Genomic DNA, 9,924 nt, shown 5'->3' with positions numbered 1-9,924 from the left:
AGTACTGGAGGTGATCCATCAATTATCCAATCCGAGGATAGGCAGAGATTCCACCCAGATACCTAGCAGCCACGCCCAGGTGTCCACCTCCTAGGAGAGAAAAGGGGAAAGATACCCACAGCCATCCTCTGGTGGGAGGAGTAACACAAAACAAACACATCACTGGATCATAACAAATTGAAGTCCTCTGTTAAAAAGGAAATTCAGTGAGGATCTGAATTTTCTGAAGGTTTCTAGACCAGGTTGATGTGTGGTAGACGGGGTCTCTGTAGAAGTCTGTAGGCTCCCATGTGTTTATCAGTGCTTTGGATTCATTCAGATACCACCTGCTGACTCCTGAGCAAAGAACATCTCACAAAGTGTTCACTCCAGGTTAACTCTGGCCTGAAAGAAATCCTCATTTTTAAACCATTTTTGAAATGTTTTTGTTTAGTTCTGGTTTTATTTTTAATGAATTCATTTATTTTGTTTCCGACTGTCTCCTGTTGTTGTCGCTGTTAACATGTTAAAGTCTGTGCTTTAAAGACGCAGGATGTGGTGCTTGTGATGGTTTAAAAGAGGGTTCCAGCCTTAGAATGATTCTGTTTAAAGCATGTTGAGGCCTGAAGTGTCCAAACACAACCTAAAATTTCTCTTTGTGCTCAGGGCCTCATAGTTTGTGACTGGTGAGTAGTGATGGGTGATAACTAGGGCTGCCACAAACGGTTATTTTGATAGTCGACTAGTCACCGATTATTTTTGCGATTAGTCGACTAATCAGATCATCATCCATTGGACGTAAAAGTACAGCTTATTGCACCAGCAGCATCTGCTCTTATATAACTATCATTAGCTTACAGCTTTAAGTGTTTAAGGTGCTAACTAACAATAAAGACAAGATGATAGTTTATTGAATTTATGTCTGTGAAGGTTCTCAGTCATCCAGGTCATCGTAGTCAAAGGAGCTTGCAAAGAAAAGCGTCTGGACTTCTTTAAGTTGCTTGAAGACGTTTCACCTCTCATCCGAGAAGCTTCTTCAGTTCTAAGGTCAAATGGTGGAGAGTCCCAGATATAAACCTAGTGGGAGTTTCCCCCCACAGAGGGACAAAAGGACCCCCTGATGATCCTCTAATCGCCTGAGCCAAGGTGTGAAACTGGGTGTGGGTCCCAATCAGCCAGAGTTTCGGGTGTGTTCATTGTGAAACCTGGCCCCACCTTATTATTGAATTTAAATGAAATCTGCAGATTGTTTCGGTGGAGTTTAATAAACTCCTTGCTATCTAAAATATAACAGGACACCGGAGTAAATTCTCCAGCATCTCACACTTCTGATGATCAGCTGTCTGCTTGACGTTTATTCAGCTGTGTAAAAACTATAACTTTAATCTCAGCCAAACAGATTTACTCAGGAACAAATAAAATACTGAACAAAGCCAAACAATAACATTTTAAGTTATCTAAGTGACTCATATATCATGTTTAACCTGAGTAGCGAAAGACGGCGGTGGGTTTGAAAACGATTGGCCGGGAGTCCGGTGTTCTCACGGCTCTACTGAGCCTTGCCCCCGGCTAGCTATCAAGCTAGTGGGTAACAGACGTCTCCGAAAACGTCGGAGCGCTTTTGAAAATATGCGGTGTCTTGATAAACTGAGCAGATATTTGAGGTTTACACAGCTACATTCCCGCCTGAAAATATGTTAAACGTTTATTTTGTGACCCAGAAAGAATAATAAGATCCATCCATCCATCCATCCTCATCCGCTTTGTCCGGGGCCGGGTCGTGGGGGCAGCAGCCTAAGCAAAGAGGCCCAGACCTCCCTCTCCCCAGCCACCTCCTCCAGCTTGTCCGGGGGAATACCAAGGCGTTCCCAGGCCAGCCGAGAGATATAATCTCTCCAGCGTGTCCTGGGTCTGCCCCGGGGCCTCCTCCCGGTGGGACATGCCTGGAACACCTCACCCAGGAGGCGCCCAGGGGGCATCCTTGTCAGATGCCCGAACCACCTCAGCTGGCTCCTTTCGATGTGGAGCAGCAGCTGCTCTACTCTGAGCCCCTCCCGGATGGCCGAACTTCTCACCCTATCTCTAAGGGAGAGGCCAGCCACCCTTCGGAGGAAGCTCATTTCTGCCACTTGTATCCGCGATCTCGTTCTTTCGGTCACTACCCACAGCTCGTGGCCATAGGTGAGGGTTGGGACGTAGATCGACCGGTAAATTGAGAGCTTCGCTTTTACACTCAGCTCCCTCTTCACCACGACGGACCGGTGCAGCGTCCGCATTACTGCAGCTGCAGCCCCAATCCGTCTGTCGATCTCCGGCTCCCTTCTCCCATCACTCGCGAACAAGACCCCGAGATACTTGAACTCCTCCACTTGGGGCAGGAACTCATCCCCGACCCGGAGTGGGCACTCCACCCTTTTCCGGCTGAGAACCATGGCCTCAGATTTGGAGGTGCTGATCCTCATTCCCGCTGCTTCACACTCGGCTGCGAACCGTTCCAGTGCGAGCTGGAGGCCCTCACCCGATGAAGCCAACAGAACCACATCATCTGCAAAAATCAGAGATGAGATTCTGAGGCCACCAAAGCGAAAGCCCTCCGCCACTTGGCTGCGCCTAGAAATCCTGTCCATAAAAATTATGAACAGAACCGGAGACAAAGGGCAGCCCTGGCGGAGCCCATCACCCACCGGGAACGAGTCCGACTTATTGCCGGCAATGCGAACCAAGCTCTTGCAATGGTTGTATAGTGATCGAATGGCCCGTAGCAATGGGCCAGACACCCCATATTCCCGCAACACCTCCCACAGGACACCCCGAGGGACACGGTCGAATGCCTTCTCCAAGTCCACAAAACACATGTAGACTGGTTGGGCAAACTCCCATGCACCCTCAAGTACCTGGAGAGGATAAAGAGCTGGTCCAGTGTTCCGCGACCAGGACAAAAACCGCATTGTTCCTCCTGTATCCGAGGTTCGACTAACGGACGAACTCTCCTTTCCAGCACCCTGGCATAGACTTTCCCAGGGAGGCTGAGGAGTGTGATCCCCCTGTAGTTGGAACACACCCTCCGGTCCCCTTTCTTAAAGATGGGGACCACCACCCCGGTCTGCCAGTCCACAGGTACTGCCCCTGATCTCCACGCAACATTGCAGAGGCGTGTCAACCAGGACAGCCCTACAACGTCCAGAGCCTTCAGGAACTCGGGGCGGACCTCATCAACACCAGGGGCTCTGCCACCAAGGAGTTGTTTAACTGCCTCAGTGACCTCGCCCCCGGAAATTGGCGGGTCATTCCCCTCATCCCCAGACTCTGCTTCCTCCTCGGAAGACGTGTCAGTGGGATTAAGGAGGTCCTCGAAGTATTCCTTCCACCGCCTGACAATTTTCTCAGTCGACATCAGCAGCACTCCGCCAGCACTATACACAGTGCAGGTAGAGCACCGCTTTCCCCTCCTGAGACGTCTGACGGTTTGCCAGAATCTCTTCGAGGCAGTCCGAAAGTCTTTTTCCATGGCCTCTCCGAACTCCTCCCACACCCGAGTTTTTGCTTCAGCCACTGCCCGAGCCGCATTCCGCTTGGCCTGTCGATACCTGTCGGCTGCCTCCGGAGTCCCACAGGCTAACCAAGCCCGATAGGACTCCTTCTTCAGCCTAGTGGCTCCCTTCACCTCTGGTGTCCACCATTTGGTTCGGGGATTACCACCACGGCAGGCACCAACCACCTTGCGGCCGCAGCTCAATGCAGCAGCTTCGGCAATGGAGACGCTGAACATGGTCCATTCGGACTCAATGTCCCCAGTCTCCCTCGGAATGCTGTTGAAGCTCTGCCGGAGGTGTGCGTTGAAGATCTCGCGGACTGGGGCCTCTGCTAGACGTTCCCAGCACACCCTCACTATGCGTTTAGGTGCACCAGGTCTGTCCAGCGTCCTCCCCCGCCACCTGATCCAACTCACCACCAGGTGGTGATCAGTTGACAGCTCAGCCCCTCTCTTTACCCGAGTGTCCAGAACATATGGTCGCAGGTCTGCTGATACGATTACAAAATCGATCATCGACCTACGGCCTAGAGCATCCTGGTGCCACGTGCGCTTATGGACACTCTTATGTTCGAACAGGGTGTTCGTTATGGCCAAACTGTGATTAGCACAGAAGTCCAATAACAGAGCACCGCTCGGGTTCAGATCAGGGAGGCCGTTCCTCCCAATCACGCCCCTCCAGGTCTCGCTGTCGTTACCTACGTGAGCATTGAAGTCTCCCAGCAGGACAACAGAGTCTCCAGGTGGAGCACCCTCCAGCCCCCCCCCCCCCCCCCCCCCCCCCCCCGGGACTCTAAGAAGGCTGGGTACTCTGAACTGCCACTCGGCGCATAAGCGCAGATGACAGTCAGGACCCGTTCCCCGACCCTAAGGCGCAGGGAACAAACCCTCTCGTCCACCGAGAAAAACCCCAACGTACCGGCAGCAAGCCGAGGGGATATTAGGATACCCACCCCAGCCCGCCGCCTCTCACCAAGGGCAACTCCAGACTGAGACAGAGTCCAGCCCCTCTCCAGGAGACTGGTTCCAGAGCCCAAGCCATGTGTAGAGGTGAGCCCGACTATATCTAGCCGGTACCTCTCAACCTCACGCACTAACTCAGGCTCCTTCCCCACCAGAGAGGTGACATTCCATGTCCCTATTGCCAGTCTTGGCAGCCGGGGGTCAGTCCGCCAGGGCCTCCGCTCCTGGCCGCCACCCGGCACACAATGCACCCGACCCCTATAATAAGAGTAATATTAAAACTAACTAGCTGCCGCCATTGTTGGAAACTGGAATTGCCTGAGCCGCGCTATGAATTCTGGGATAGGTTGGGCCACGAAGTATACACCGGACCCCTCTTTCAAATCTGGGGACATGAAGGGCGCATTTGTCGGAGTCTTCAAATTTGGACAGTCTTCGTCGTGTCGCTGTAACGTAATCGGCCTACTAATGCGGGCACAGGAGGATGCAGTTCCTGAATTTGGACACAGCTACGATACCGGACACAGCTGCTTCTTCTTCGGGGTTTAACGCCAGCTGGCATCCTTGTACATGCAGTGCTGCCATCTTCTGTTTGTCCGTTATTACACTCTTAAATCCTACTACTTATTCCTGCGTCTTTTGGGATCTTGCAAAGCTTCAAACGATGCGTCGACTGTTAAATCAGTCGTCGACGATTTTGATAGTTGACGTAATCATGACTAGTCAACATTCACACGTATTCACATTCCAATCGATGCAACATGGGGTCAGTATCATGCCTCGACCTCCTGAGCTACAGCTACTGTAGGTAAAACTGTTACCTGCTAAAAAACAAACAAACCCTGAAGCCGTGAACAAACTCATCTTAGCCAAAAACACCTGCAGGCTGTAAAAGTAAAGCTGAGCTTCATTCATGTAACAGGAATCGTTGAGGAAATTTAGAGCATTAAATAAAAGAAGTCAACTGATAGTTATCTTTTGAGAGTTTTATTTTTGCAAGAAGGAATTCAGTCACACACGTGTGCACAACCAAACAGTTTGCCATGTTTTGTTTTGTTTTTGTTTGTTTTTTAAAGCAATGTAGGGATGGACACAGGAGACAGGTCGAACCAAGCACACATAAGAATGACAACAATAACAAAACACATCAGAGGACTGATGGCCTCATCAGTGACAACGATGAGGCCGCCTACAGGGAGGAGGTGGATCGTCTGGCTGAGTGGTGCGACACAAACAACCTGCTGCTTAACACCGAGAAGACCAAGGAGCTCATCGTGGACTACAGGAGGAATGCTGACCCACATCCACCCATCCACATTAAGGGGACGGCTGTGGAGCGTGTGAGCAGCTTCAAGTTCCTGGGAGTCCACATCTCCGAGGATCTCACCTGGACGACCAACTGCTCGAAGCTGGTCAAGAAGGCTCACCAGCGCCTCTTCTTCTTGAGGACTCTGAGGAAGAACCACCTGTCCTAAGACATCCTGGTGAACTTCTATCGCTGCACCATCGAGAGCATCCTGACCAACTGTATAACAGTCTGGTACGGGAACTGCTCTGCCTCGGACCGGAAGGCGTTGCAGAGGGTCGTGAAAACTGCCCAGCGCATCGCCGGAGCACCACTTCCTGCCATAAAAGACATCTACAGGAAGCGGTGTCTGAAAAGAGCTGGGAAAATCATCAAAGACCCCAGTCACCCATCACATGGACTCTTCACCCTCCTGCCCTCTGGGAGGCGCTACAGGAGCCTCCGGACTAAGACCTCCAGGTACCGGAACAGCTTCTTCCCCACAGCTGTCAGACTCCTGAACTCTGCCTCCTGACATCTGACCCACATTAAACTCATGGACTGAACATACACACACCCACAATGGACAACTGTACCCTCAAACACACAATAATAACATGGACTGAACCACCACTCACAACCACCAGCACTTTATATAGCCTCTGTAGAATTATCCACACCCTCACTTATCTTAACTGCACTACTGTATAGCTCTGTGTAAATAATCATTCTGTACATACGATAATTTTTAATCCTACAACTGTTTACAACTTGCATAGTTCCCATTTCTGTATAGCTGTATATCTCAGATTCTGTAAAGTTATTTATTTCATATTCTGTATAGTTTTTCATATTTATATCCTGTTCATAGCCTGTACATAGCTTGTACTCACTACAGCCTGTACATACTTATAGTTATAGAATATTCACAACATACTTCATACCGTGTACATTATAACATACCATAATAGACCCATTTCTGTAATATACTCACATATCTATTAGGGGTGCAACGATATTCGTATCGATATTGAACCGTTCGATACAGTGCTTTCGGTTCGGTACGCATATGTATCGAACAATACAACATTTGTAATTTATTTTATCAACTTTCCTTCTGACGATGCTGTCTGTGTTGAGCGCTCAGTGAATCTGCGTTCGACTACTCCGCCTAGGCTGCACTGTCGAGCGCAGATCCACTGAGCGCTCAACACAGACAGCATAGTCAGAAGGAAGAGCGCAGGGCACCTCCCCCACCCTCATTCAGATCTGGCGTTTGGAATTATTTTGGTTTTCATGTGACGTATGACCCTGAAGGTAAGCGCGTCATGGACTAAAGTAAAACAGTATGTTGGATGTGCCATGCAATGCTCAATTACATGGGTGGGAACTAGTGTGTTAGCGCAGTTAGCTCGTTAACGTGTTGGCCGTCTAGCCCCACGCACGGGGCGATCGGCGGTAGCTCGTTAACGGAGATTTGCCGTGTTGTGGCGTTAAGGTCATTTCAACGAGATTAACCTGAAAGCACTAGTGGGAACACAACGAATATGACTGCACATTTACACCGACATCATCCTAGTGCAAAGACAAAAACAACAAGCATGCTACTAACTTTAGCCGAGTCATTTAGACAGCTGTTAGTACATGATTCTCCTTATGCTGCTGAGAATATAGCCCGGAAGAAGCGGATAGTATAGCTTTTATTTTGGAAAGAGACATTTCTCTGTAATAAACTCTCTTTTCCAAAGATGCATGATTCCTCAATCAGATACAGGGCTTGCAATATCGCTAGCCTGACGTCCTGGGGCTAGCGATTTTTTTCAGTCGGGCTACCAAAATCTATCTCTTCCCTGCCCGTCGGGCTATTGTAGGAAGGAAAAATATATGTCAATGCTTTTGCATTCTTTCAGAAATGTAGCTGGGTAATTATGTCATTGGCATCGGTGAGCCACTGTCAATATGTGACATATTGAAATCGCGTTTGAATTTGCGCTTGTTTTTTTGCTTTCACTTTGCAATCGTGCAAACTGTGTATAGAGAGCGACAGCACTGATCTGTGAGTGATGATAATTTGCGCACCAATTCCTCTGACATCATCTTATTAATCGTTAGCTTACTATGCAAACATGACAAGTGAAATCTCCCGCAGCAAGCTAAATGATGAGCTAAATAACCAGGGCTGCACATAAGTGGTCCGCAGGTGCGCATTCGCTGTCAAAATAAAAAACACACACAAGGGTTAGGGTTAAATTTAAAAACTGTATTTTTGAGTTAAAATATATATTTATAATTTTAATAAATGACAAATTAAAAATGCATGAACATTTTTTTTGTATCGAAAAAATATCGAACCGAACCGAACCGTGAATTTTGTGTATCGTTGCACCCCTAATATCTATATTATTGCTAATATATATTGTAATATATCTATATCACTAAAGCACTTCTGGATGGATGCAAACTGCATTTCGTTGCCCTGTACCTGTGCATGTGCAATGACAATAAAGTTGAATTCTATTCTATTCTATGTCAGACAAGCCTGTCACTCATGTCATCTCTGGTGTGGATGTGGCTCATGCACGTGTATTCTCAGGGACCTGTGGTACACCAGCACCTGAGCAGCATAAGTGCACACTCAAAGGTATCAGGTGCTGTTCTGTAGGGAACAGCTGGTGCTGATGGGATTCTCCTGCAGGAGCTGCCATGGATCCAGTTGGCCCTCTCACCAATTCTGACCGTGGTATTCATGATGAGTAGCCCTTAGGAGGGTCGCTGCCAGTGCTTCCTCCTGAGCAGTTTAGCCCCAATCACCGGGTTTTACATCACACATATGGTGGGAGACGACGGCATCTCTGACCATCAGGGAAACTCAGAAGCGTTGATTTCAGTGAAGTCCATCATGACATGGCCAAAGGGTTTTCAGGTTGTGTTTCCTGGGTTAGTAACACAAATCATGCAAGAACAACAACACTTATCTTCATGGGTAGATGATCCTATAGCCAGCATTCCTCCTTCTGATGGATGGTGCAGCGCAACAGTAGAAGCACATTTCCAACCATGACGCAAGTTGTTTGTTGGTAAGTGGTTTTGGTGTGCAGTTTAGCTTCAGTGTGTTTGGGAGACACAACTGTAGCCATAGCTGAAATCTGACGCCTCAGGAAATCTAAATGTAGAACAGAATTAAACTCACGGCTTATTGCTGAGCTTGTGTGTAAACTAAGGAGGAACTAGAGCGTAAGGAACTGATCAAACACACAACACTGAGGGATCGCAACAAGTGATGGAATAAAACAGGCTTAAATACACACCAGGGTCCACAGGTGAGCAGAGCTAAGACGCAAATCTGAACATATCTCCAACTCACCATTAGAAACATTACTTCTGTTTAGAAGGGTGAGCAAACACACTCTTAAATGTATTTATGGACTTTATCAGGAGTATGAACTTCTCTGATGAGGACGTGGCCAAAAACGAGGCAGCTGATGAAGATGCTGCTGGAGAAATGAGGAAGAAAATATTAACCTGGATATGACGTGTAATTGATTTTGCTGTTTTTTGTGTGTGTTATGATCACAACTATCAGTTTCTGTTAATTGTTCTTTTTGATCAATGAAAAGATGATTAACATATAATTAATTAAAAAATGCAAACCCTACACACAGATGTTTCAGGCTTTATTTGGAAAATATATCATGAGAGCGATACAGCACTGAATAGGCAGGACCCTGCTTTGTACTCAGATTAAAAAAATGACCTAAACAGAAGAAAGGTAAAAAATAGATTCAATCAACATCCAAAACACTTTAAATAAAAAGGATACAGTGATTAAAGTATTCAAGTCAGGCTGCGATGGGTGTAGAGACAATGTGAGCCTGCACAACGAAGGGAGAGGCGCTTCAACGAACGTCTGTCTCCAATCAAATCTGTCAGTCACAGCTTTGCATACATACACTGTGCACTTTGCATTTCATCAACCGTGACACTGGCCAAAAACAAACAAAAAACACTGTAAACCTTCACTTCTGCTGTATCACCACTGGCCTCATGTGTAATTCTACAGTACATCAATAGGATCATAACATGATAATATAAGGACAACACGTTTACACAAAGCACAATTAGGGATGTGAAGTGGTGCTGATTCTCATCATAACTTAATCCCACA

The sequence above is a fragment of the Diplotaxodon limnothrissa genome, linkage group LG4 (genome assembly GCF_057381915.1).
Source record: "Diplotaxodon limnothrissa isolate DT_005_m linkage group LG4, D_limnothrissa_male_GT1.1, whole genome shotgun sequence".
In the NCBI taxonomy this organism is placed as follows: Eukaryota; Metazoa; Chordata; class Actinopteri; order Cichliformes; family Cichlidae; genus Diplotaxodon; species Diplotaxodon limnothrissa.
The sequence above is the reverse complement of the archived record's forward strand: the minus strand, read 5'-3'. Positions refer to the sequence as shown.